Source organism: Oncorhynchus mykiss, chromosome 12 (assembly GCF_057628025.1).
Source record: "Oncorhynchus mykiss isolate SJ-2025 chromosome 12, ASM5762802v1, whole genome shotgun sequence".
In the NCBI taxonomy this organism is placed as follows: Eukaryota; Metazoa; Chordata; class Actinopteri; order Salmoniformes; family Salmonidae; genus Oncorhynchus; species Oncorhynchus mykiss.
This window is the reverse complement of record NC_143033.1, coordinates 86,152,661-86,164,786: the sequence shown is the minus strand read 5'-3', so window position 1 is coordinate 86,164,786 and position 12,126 is coordinate 86,152,661. Positions and strand designations below refer to the sequence as shown.

General features: G+C 44.1%; 1 long non-coding RNA gene across 1 annotated transcript; it reads right to left on the bottom strand.

Moving 5' to 3' along the window:
• Positions 1-1,380: 1,380 nt before the first annotated feature.
• On the bottom strand, positions 1,381-2,517 carry LOC149979412 (uncharacterized). The gene is made up of 2 exons (XR_016484770.1): positions 2,414-2,517; positions 1,381-2,200 (listed from the first exon to the last, which is right to left on the bottom strand). It is a non-coding gene; the product is annotated as an uncharacterized LOC149979412 (long non-coding RNA).
• Between the last annotated feature and the right edge of the window lie 9,609 nt (positions 2,518-12,126).

Genomic DNA, 12,126 nt, shown 5'->3' with positions numbered 1-12,126 from the left:
CTTTAGCCAGATTCCTCTGTGTTGGACAGGATTGTGTAACTGTACAGATGCAGCTGTGCTTGTCGTTAGTCAGCCCACGTGGACCCTCGCCCCGGCCTGATGGAAAGGCTTTTACAAAACTGTATTAGATTACATCCCTACTCCGCCCCCTCCTTTCCCATTTTATCATATCTCTGTTTCTCTCTCTCTCCCTCTTTCAGAGGTAGCGTCACGACTTCCGCCGAAGTCGGCTCCTCTCCTTGTTCGGGCGGCGTTTGACGATCGACGTCACCGGCTTTCTAGCCATCACCGCTCTATTTTTCATATGTCCATTTGTCTTGTCTTCATACACACCTGGTTTTCATTTCCCCAATCACTCTACTTGTATTTAACCCTCTGTTTCCCATCATGTGTTGTGTGTAATTGTTTCATGTTAAGTGATGTTAGTTTACGCGCTCTACTTATGTTCCGTTTTTTGAGCGTGTATGATTTATGTAGTGCTCTCGTTTTTGGAACTATAATAAAAGTGCGCCTGTTCATTATACTCTGCGTGCGCTCCTGCACCTGACTTTGCCTCCAATACACCATTGACAGGCAGCACTCCGTGATTTATTAGCTTGAAGACGAGCCTTGCTTTGCAGAGGACTTGTTTAGTTACTCAAGGCCATATGCATCCATATGAGCAAGGAAGGACTGTGTGTTGTGTGCCTGATTAGGTGCAGTGTGTCTGTAGCATAGAGGAATGGAGGTGGTGTTGTACCAGGGAGCAGAGAGAACCAGGGACCAGGGTCTGTAGCATAGAGGAATGGAGGATGTTTGTTGTACCAGGGTCTGTACCAGGGAGCAGAGAGACCTAGGGACCAATGTCTGTAGGTCTGGCCAAGTTCTGTTATAGTCTCCACCCGGCACAGCCAGAAGAGGACTGGCCACCCCACATAGCCTGGTTCCTCTCTAGGTTTCGGCCTTTCTAGGGAGTTTTTCCTAGCCACCGTGCTTCTACACCTGCATTGCTTGCCGTTTTAGGCTGGGTTTCTGTACAGCACTTTGAGATATCAGCTGATGTACGAAGGGCTATATAAATACATTTGTAGCGTAGAGGAATGGAGGTGGTGTTGTACCGGGGAGCAGAGAGACCCAGGGACCAGGGTCTTAGCCATCTCATTAGCAGGTCCTGGAGGCTGAGGGCCAGAGCTCTGCTAACTGCCGCTCCCTGACTGTCATACACACACACACACAATATCCATGCTAACAATACACTAACAAGCACTAGAGCCAGCCAGATTGTATACAGCACTGTAGACACCTAATGAAGTTAGGGTTTATGTTGTTACTGCGATGAGAACCATTAAAATAGCATTATGGCAATGAGATTGCTGTGTAGATTAACTAAATGAGCATTCGTAAGCTTTATTGCATTGTTTATTGTAATTGGTATGGGTATACAGTCTGAATCCTGCATGGCTGTTCTTAGTGTAGTACAGGCATGTGGTGCAGGTTCAGGAGAGGTCATGGAGTTTTAACACAGGATGGACGTGGGTAGGTTAGAACCCCTCAGACATGTTGTAATTAACCACATTCTCATTGAGTAACTGCATCATTTCATTCTTCAACTTTATGCATTTGAGGTGCAAATCAAGTTAGTCTACTAGGAAAAACTTAACATTACAAGGCAAGGCAGAGGAATAATCTATTGAGAGGAGGAAAGATGCTCTGTCAAACTGTAAGCCTTGAGCACAGACAGCATCCATTGTCAAACGCTTGTTGACTTCATAACGTAAGAAGCTGCCAAACTGTTAACAATGACACACCCTGTGGTTCTATTGTTTTAAGTTGAATCAATTAATAAGTCCAATGCATTTTCCATTGGGTTTTATTAATCTCTCCAGACTTCTGTGAGGACAATCAAACCTCAGTTTACAAATCATGAATCATTACAGGTTTCTTAGTATGCTGTGCTGTGTGGGCTTTATAGTATCGTAACACTCCAGTATAATGTCCACTGCGGATAGTTTGTGTGGGGAGTGTCAAGTTGTCTAGGTGTTCGAATTATTTCAGCTCTGCCCAAACTTGAAAACGGCTTGCGCAACACGTGAAGGATGCAAAGGGACAACTGCATTCCTTTTTAGTGTTTTATTATGGTTTTGATGCCATTTGTTGAATGTGTTGAAACAGTTGATTTGTTGAATAGAGTAGTTGAATGACAGAGGAATAGGTTGATAACCTTAAACAGAGAATAAACATGCATCATTTTACACAAACACAGCATGGCTTTGAATAAAGGAAACTTATTCAATTTAATCTAGCACTTCAAGCAATGACTTCTGCAGTCAGAAAATATCCACAAAAAAGAAGTCACCACTCATACCAGAGTTAAACATGTAAATTGCGCTAAGCACTGGATGCAACATAATAAATAATTCCAAACATTACATACCAGTTGGGTCTTTAGGGTTGAACAATGAGCTGTTTGCATGTTGAGGACCCAAGCAAAGCTAAGCCCAAACATTTTATACCCATGCTTATCTGCCAGGTGTGCATGTAAAAGTAGTCCCTCCAGAAATCCTGGCTCAATTTTTTAGTTCCACCCGTGTTTTTGGGTTATCTGCCCTCTTGAGGCCTGGAGTTCTTTAAAGGAAGAGCTGCCATTGTGCTCATGTTTTGAGTGTTCTGTTTTTTGACACAACAGGGAGTGACCTATGACCTTGCTATGATGTAGTAGAGAGCATCACATTGTGCAGTAAGGAATAAGGGGTCAGGTTTTACAATGCATCTCATTGCGGTTCTCTTTACCGTGACTCATTGGTGAGTGTGTCTGCTGAGAGAGGTGGTTCAATGCATCAGACAAGCTGAGGAGGATCAAAACAAAAGACCATACATGGGTCCTTCGCTGGCGCTGCAGGCCTGTCTAGGAAAGTGCCCGACCCAATTATAAATCACAAAGACCCTCTCTGCCCCTGCTTCTCAGTGACGTGCTCCACATATCATAATGGTTAAAAGCCTAGATGCGAGTCTTTAAATTCACCTCAATTATTCAAATGCATGCATGTACATTAACGGAAAGGCTAGCATAGATGGGTGCAGATAAAAGCAAAGTTGAGTTGTGTAGACCTTTCTATGACACTGAAATAGCTAGGTAATAGAGGGTATGGTGTGCAATATGCTTCTCTCTGCATAAAACCTACTGTATGCACTCCATTTCCATTTGTGAGGTCAAAAGACTACTCAGTTGTATTACTACCGTACATACAGATGGAGGATCTTAATTTGAGCCAATTTGAACAGCAGGAAAATAATCCTGCAGCAACAGGAAATGTGAAATATTATGTGGATTATAATTAATGTACATTTTTCATTAGGGCAAATCAAGTCTGACATTTTAAAGTGGAAATTACAAACTTTGGAAGCCTTTTAAATCTTGAATACACTACAAGTTTGCATTCTCAACAACAAAATAGTGCTCAAATTAGGATCCTACATCTGTATGTGATACGTGGGATAATAAATGTAAGATACCTCTCCTGAAGACTCAAATGGCTCTAAGTGAGTGCAATCAAGCCAATGGCAGGACTGACCAGTGCTCCAGTGCCTGAGCAAATCAAACTACAAAGTCCACTTTTCAAAGTTACTTTACAAGACCTGATACCTGATCTATAGCCTTAAAGACCTAATCTATAGCCTTAAAGACCTGATCTATAGCCTTAAAGACCTGGTCTATAGCCTTAAAGACCTGATCTATAGCCTTAAAGACCTGGTCTATAGCCTTAAAGACCTGATCTATAGCCTTAAAGACCCCGTCTGTCCCTTTACTCAGTCTCCTCCTGGCCCAAACACACTCTTTGATACTGTTCCATATATTCCATTCCAGCCATTTCAATGAGCCCATCCTCCTATAGCTCCTCCCACCAGCCTCCTCTGGTATACAGCCACCCCTGTTCAGTTCTCAATCCATAACACCTTAAATCAAGGGTAAATTCTAACTTTAAACACAATCACACACAAACTGCCCAGGAATTGGTCCCTTAGGCTCCACCTGGAGGGCTCTGTTCTGTGTAGAGGGATTCTATTGAACCCACCATCATCAGACGTCTCTGGATTTGGTCTGGAGGAGAAACATTCATGTCCAGCTGACTGCCAGGCACCTTGGCTGGCTAACCACAAACCATTCAACTGGTCTGTAATGGCAGTGTCTCTCACGCAGTGTCTCTCACCAGCCACCTCAAAGAGAGACCAGGATGGAAGTGCTTAATTTTATGAGAACAGAATTCCGTGGCTGTTGTTGTTGTCGTCAATATCTGAGAACATTCACTGAAATCAACATGGTACTTTCCGTGGCTGCTGTTGTTGTTGTCAATATCTGAGAACATTCACTGAAATCAACATGATACTTTTTGCAGACATGGAATGTGTGTTAACTCTTTTACCTCCAACATCAACAAACACACATAAGCTCATGGAAGCACGCACATGCACACAAATTATTCCATCTCAAATTTGCTGACAGGGCATCGTTCTCAGCTGCAGTCTGACAGCTTAACCAGCAGTGGGGTGGTGTGCTGTGGGTGGATGGCTGACCTCTGAACCCATGTGAACAGATCTCCACATATAATAATAGACCCAGCAGGTGTTTCAGCTCCACAACCCAGGCCGTAAGCCAGGCCGTGTCAGGTGTCACCAACAGCCAGGCCGGGGAACAGCAGAGGGGTGGAGGTTCAAGTCCCTGATGGGATCGTTGTTACTCCGACCCCCATGTGAGGTCTGCCATCTCTCTGTGGTATATTTCCAGCTGTCCAGATTGATTAGACATGAAATGTAAGCTCTTGTAATAGCTGTAAATAGGCAGCGACTGCCAAGAAAAGTGAGAACATAATCAGTCTATTTAAGGGCAACTCTATCAAGAAATGATATACTTCTGTCAGATTTATAGAGGCTAAGGCTTAGCCATAAAGGTCCTTTTATTTTCTCTCTCTCTCTGTTTCCCCTTCATTACCTTTCCTCTAATAACCTACACCATCTTCCTTTTCCCTTTCTGTGTCTTGCCCTTCTCTGGATCAAAATCAAATCAAATTGTATTTATCAAATGGACTGAATACAACAGCTGTAGACCTTACAGTGAAATGCTTACTTACAAGCTCTTCCCCAATGATGCAAAGTCAGATAAGAAAAATGCAGGGATAAGTGGTAATTGAGGTAGATAACCAGCTAACACATTTGGTTTCTTGGAAGTCTTCATGGAACGTAGGTTTTTGGTTTCCCATTGATTCTGGGAACAAAATCATGTTTCCTGATCGGTAAAATTGAGGGGTTGTTTTGTTCTGAGAACAGAAGTTAAGATTTCGCCTGTTCTGGGACTGTTTATTTTTAGGATGCAGGGAGGTTCTGAGAACATTTTACTCTGTTTCCTTGAAAGTTCTCCTGGGAGGTTTTATTAACGCTCAGAACAGAAATTATTTATTTGGATATTTCACTGAATGTTTCAAGAAGACAATTTTTTGAACACCCTTTTTCATGGTATCCAATAGGTAGTTACTGTCTTGACTCGGGCGAGGCCATGTGAGCCATGTGTCCACCAAAACAAGACCCCGCCAAGCCACACTGCTTCTTGACATAATGCTGAAATGTGTTCTGGTATTGCCCTCAGGTAGCCTGTTTCTGGTCTCAGGTTCAGGAATGACTGAAAAAGCATAACATTCATAAAAAACTGTCCCTAGAAATAGTACTGTTGGGAGATCTGGAGAGACCTGGTCAGTCAATTACTAATATACTAATACTCTTGGTAAAAGTATTTATCTTTAACTCGCAATCTGTGGATTTGATTAGATAGATTCACATTGTATGTTAAACATCACAGCATAGTTGAACGATATATGATGCGTAGAAATCCATAGAGCGGATAGGTGGGATGGATTGAGGGAAACTGAGGGTTGGGATGTGGAACTGGAGACATGTGGGAGTGGAGTTGCTGGGCGGGGGATAGAATGACGGTCAAAGAGTGAGCACACACGGACACATATATGTAAATAGTGCCACATATGCACTCAAATGCATGCATTCACTGTGGGGGAGATTTAGAGGTGAAGAGTGGGGAGGTTCAAGGGGGTCTCGGTTGGTTGAGGGGCAACTCTCGGGGGACTGTTGGGGGGGGGTTGGTTGGTAGACTGGCAGTTGGGAGCTTGGGCCGGTGGCTGATAGGCCACTGGTTTGGTGGTCGATACGTCGCTTGGTGGAAGATCTGTCGACCTGCCCTTGGGCGTGGAGCTTGACACCTGGTTGCTCCTGTGGGTCTCTCTGGATGGGAGTGTCTACTAGATGACTGAATGTAAAGTAAATGTTGACCGGCTTCACTACAGGTAGATTGTATGTGTTAATATAACATTTTTTTTAAATATGCAAAATTATAACCATGTTTGAACTTTTAGTAAACACCCTGTTAAAGTAATGAAATTCCAAGAAAATAACGTCATTTTGTCAAGAGAATGTTTCAAATCCAAGCGACTTTCCTGCACCATTCCTAGAAAGTTGTGGGAAGGTTGTAAGAATAGAACAAACATGCTCTCACCAAGCTCTAAGAAACATAGGGGTCTCAGAATGTTATGTGCTTGCTGGGTATGTACATGTAGGCAGGGGTAAAGTGACTAGGCATCAGGAGAGAAAAGTAGCTGCAACGTATATGTCGAAGCCTGTTGGTCCGAGACCTGATGCTTCGGTACCGATTGTCTGACAGGAACACAGAGAACAGTCCATGGCTTGGGTGACTGTAGTCTTTGGCAATTTTCTGGGCCTGGTATAAAGTTCCTGGATGGCAGGGAGCTTGGCCATAGTGATGTACTGGACCGTCCGCCCCACCCTCTGTAGAGCCTAGCGGTCGAGGGCGGTGCAGTTGCCATACCAGGCGGTGATGCGGTGAAGCGACAACATCTCACTCTCGCCTCCTTTCTCTCTCTCCATCCTTCTCCTCCCTCTGCACCATAAACTGGGCGATATAACTCATTGAGGCAGGCAGGCAGTTAGGCTTACTGAAGGCCTATTCTCTCAGTGTACAGACACAGCTGAGGAGGCACACTCAGCCCAGGCCTGCGGAGAGGAAGTGCATCAGTGTGGAATAGAGAGCTTCTTAAAAGCCAGTGAATAAAAGCTTTGACATCCCCTCTGCCCACCGTCCCATCTACATCTCTCCTCCCCCTCCCTATTGTTTTGCCAGAGCATATTAGGATGCTGCAGACACAATTAAGGATGGTGTAATGAAATCATACTCTGTGCACTGGTAAATGGAACTGAGTGGAAAGGGTCAGGGATGGAGTGGGCGCGGGGGAGATGGAGGGACAGAGGGGGAGGAAGAGGGGGGGTAGTTCATTCCTTCAGAGGCTCTACTGAAATTCTCTTACACACAGAACATTACCAGCAATGAATGGTGAAAGGTCATGCATGCTGTATGTCCTATAAGCAGACGTACATAGAACATTAAATACATAGACCAGAACTCAATCCAAGGATCATTGTAAAGACACACATTGGACTTTTAAAGGTAATTTATGGTTGAACCAACATCTGTAGATTTTACCGTGAATCTCCGCCGACGTTGGGAATATGGCATTTAAAAAGCACATTATTAGTCATTAGTCAGTGTAGCATGCTTATTTACAATGCACCTTGGATTGAATTCCAGGCTTACACAAATGAAATGTGTTAATTCAGTGGTACACTCAGACACCATAAGTCATCTCATTGTAAATGAACATTCCAAATGGAAGTGAAGGAAGGTGCATCAACACAGGACTGGAGGTGATGTGAAGACTAAACTCTCCACTAAAAACATGAGCTCTAATAAAGATGATAAACTCATCAAACAGATAGTCTCCTTGTTTATAGATCTTTAAATATGTGTTTTCACCTGAAACATTATGTGGGATTGGAGTGCCCCATAAATGGTGTTGTGTTATTATTATTTAATACCAAGATGGCATAGCAGTCGGACTTCCTTTGTCCTCGTCTTGTCGTGTCCCGTGTATATATATATATTTACATATTTACATCTTTCTTCGCATATCTTTTATATATTTTATTTTCCAAAAACTCAAATTCAAAACACTCTCCTGCAACCCGCCTCACCAATATTTTTTTTTTTTTTATTTACCTCAAATCTGAAATCCACAATAGAAGGTAGCCAGTAGCTAGCCAGTGTACTGGCTAACGTTAGTATTCAGCTAACCACGGTTTGTGGTCATCAGCTATCCTTTAGCTAGAAAAGATATTGCCAGTTTAGTACAACGCGAAGCAGACCAGAACATACCAGACCTATTTTTCTCTCCATATCCCCAGCTAGCTAGCTGCTATCCGTGTGACTATTGGCTTACGTCGATCCTGGAGCAAACATCAATTATTCCGGAGCTAACCAGCTGAAGAGTTCCATCAGCCACTCCTGGGTTACAATCACTTGTCAGGACCCGTTTTACTGCCGATGCGGAGCCCCACCGGGCCTTCACGACTGGACTACCGACGTTATCTGCCCGAGGGAGTTATCCAACTGGCCCCTCCGTCGCAACGTTACCTGAACGCCCATCTGCGGCCCGCTAATCATTAGCTGTCTTATCGGCTGCTATCTGAATAGGTTTATCGGACAATTTTTCTTGGTTCACTATAACTATATCTATTTTGCCAATTGGATTGATCCCCATTGGTACCACACGGAACCCCACTAATCTACCGACGGAAACGCACGAGGTGGCTAAAAACAGACCTCCATCCTCTGCTAGCTTGCTACCGATGGCCTGGCTAGCTGTCTGAATCGCCGTGACCCCAACCAACCTCACTACTCACTGGACCCTTATGATCACTCAACTCAACGTTACCGCCTGCTATAGACCACCCTCTGCCCCCAGCTGTGCTCTGGACACCATATGTGAACTGATTGCCCCCCCCATCTATATTCAGAGCTCGTGCTGCTAGGCGACCTGAACTGGAACATGCTTAACACCCCAGCCATCCTACAATCTAAACTTGATGCCCTCAATCTCACACAAATTATCAATGAACCTACCAGGTACCACCCCAAAGCCGTAAACACGGGCACCCTCATAGATATCATCCTAACCAACTTGCCCTCTAAATACACCTCTGTTGTTTTCAACCAAGATCTCAGCGATCACTGCCTCATTGCCTGCATCCGTAATGGGTCAGCGGTCAAACGACTTCCACTCATCACTGTCAAAGGCTCCCTGAAACACTTCAGCGAGCAGGCCTTTCTAATCGAACTGGCTGGGGTATCCTGGAAGGATATTGATCTCATCCCGACAGTAGAGGATGCCTGGTTATTCTTTAAAAGTGCCTTCCTCACCATCTTAAATAGACATGTAGAAATGTAGAACCAGGAACAGATAGCCCTTGGTTCTCTCCAGACCTGACTGCCCTTAACCAACACAAAAACATCCTATGGCGTTCTGCATTAGCATCGAACAGCCCCTGTGATATGCAACTTTTCAGGGAAGCTAGAAACCAATATACACAGGCAGTTAGAAAAGCCAAGCAAGCTTTTTCAAGCAGAAATTTGCTTCCTGCAACACAAACTCAAAAAAGTTCTGGGACACTGTAAAGTCCATGGAGAATAAGAGCACCTCCTCCCAGTTGCACACTGCTCTGAGGCTAGGAAACACTGTCACCACCGATAAATCCACTACAATTGAGAATTTCAATAAGCATTTTTCTACGGCTGGCCATGCTTTCCACCTGGCTACCCCTACCCCGGTCAACAGCACTTCACCCCCCACAGCAACTCGCCCAAGCCTTCCCCATTTCTCCTTCTCCCAAATCGAGGCAGCTGATGTTCTGAAAGAGCTGCAAAATCTGGACCCCTACAAATCAGCCGGGCTAGACAATCTGGACCCTTTCTTTCTAAAATTATCTGCCAAAACTGTTGCAACCCCTATTACTAGCCTGTTCAACGTCTCGTGTCGTCGGAGATTCCCAAAGATTGGAAAGCAGCTGCGGTCATCCCCCTCTTCTAAGGGGGGGGGACACTCTTGACCCAAACTGCTACAGACCTATATCTATCCTACCCTGCCTTTCTAAGGAAAGCCAAGTCAACAAACAGATTACCGACCATTTTGAATCCCACCATACCTTCTCCGCTATGCAATCTGGTTTCAGAGCTGGTCATGGGTGCACCTCAGCCACGCTCAAGGTCATAAACGATATCTTAACCGTCATCGATAAGAAACAATAGTGTGCAGCCTTATTCATTGACCTGGCCAAGGCTTTCGACTCTGTCAATCACCACATCCTCATCGGCAGACTCGGTAGCCTTGGTTTCTCAAATGATTGCCTCGCCTGGTTCACAAACTACTTCTCTGATAGAGTTCAGTGTGTCAAATCGGAGGGCCTGTTGTCCGGGCCTTTGGCAATCTCTATGGGGGTGCCACAGGGTTCAATTCTTGGACCAACTCTCTTCTCTGTATACATCAATGATGTCGCTCTTGCTGCTGGTGAGTCTCTGATCCACCTCTACGCAGACGACACCATTCTGTAAACTTCTGGCCCTTCTTTGGACACTGTGTAAACAACCCTCCAGGAGAGCTTCAATGTCATACAACTCTCCTTCCGTGGCCTCCAATTGCTCTTAAATAAAAGTAAAACTTAATGCATGCTCTTCAACCGATCGCTGCCTGCACCTGCCCGACCGTCCAACATCACTACTCTGGACGGTTCTGACATAGAATATGTGGACAACTACAAATACCTAGGCGTCTGGTTAGACTGTAAACTCTCCTTCCAGACTCACATCAAACATCTCCAATCCAAAGTTAAATCTAGAATTGGCTTCCTATTTCGCAAAACAAAACATCCTTCACTCATGCTGCCAAACATACCTTTGTAAAACTGACCATCCTACCGATCCTCGACGATGTCATTTACAAAATAGCATTCAATACCCGACTCAATAAATTGGATGCAGTCTATCACAGTGCCATCATTTTTGTCACCAAAGCCCCATATACTACCCACCACTGCGACCTGTACGTTCTAGTTGGCTGGCACTCGCTACATACTCATCGCCAAACCCACTGGCTCCAGGTCATCTACAAGACCCTGCTAGGTAAAGTCCCCCCTTATCTCAGCTCGCTGGTTACCATAGCAGCACCCACCTGTAGCACGCGCTCCAGCAAGTATATCTCTCTGGTCACCCCCAAAACCAATTCTTCCTTTGGTCGTCTTTCCTTCCAGTTCTCTGCTGCCAATGACTGGAACTAACTACAAAAATCTCTGAAACTGGAGACTCATGTCTCCCTCACTAGCTATAAGCACCAGCTGTCAGAGCAGCTCACAGATTACTGCACCTGTACATAGCCCACTTATAATTTAGCCCAAACAACTACCTCTTTCCCTACTGTATTTATTTTATTTATTTTGCTCCTTTGCACCCCATTATTTCTATCTCTACTTTGCACATTCTTCCACTGCAAATCTACCATTCCAGTGTTTTACTTGCTATATTGTATTTACTTCACCACCATGGCCTATTAATTGCCTTTACCTCCCTTATCTCACCTCATTAGCTCACATTGTATATAGACTTATTTTTCTACTGTATGTTTGTTTTACTCCATATGTAACTCTTTGTTGCTGTATGTGTCAAACTGCTTTGCTTTATCTTGGCCAGGTCACAATGTAAATGAGTACTTGCTCTCAACTTGCCTACCTGGTTAAATAAAGGTGAAATAAAAATTAATAAAATTAATTAACAGTGCAACTACAGGAGTATTTAGTCTACAGGCCATGAGGATAACAGTGTAATTACAGGAGTGTTTAGTCTACAGGCCATGAGGATAACAGTGTAACTACAGGAGTGTTTAGTCTACAGGCCATGAGGATAACAGTGGTTAATAGAGCCTCCTGGCTTTTAATACTTAACAAGCCCTTCAACTAATGGCACTGGCTGTATCAATCAGAGACAACACATTGTAGAGAGCATGTGGCTAGAGGAAGTGTTTGGTCTTTTCCAAGAATGAGTTGACCTTGATCATGCTTATTTACTGTAACAGTCTTGCACACAGCTGATCTAAATCTGGCAGGTTCAATTACAGGTTATCCTTTGACTATTTATAACGACATCACAATATACAGGTGCGTCAAGATGCATCGTGGTTCATACCATAG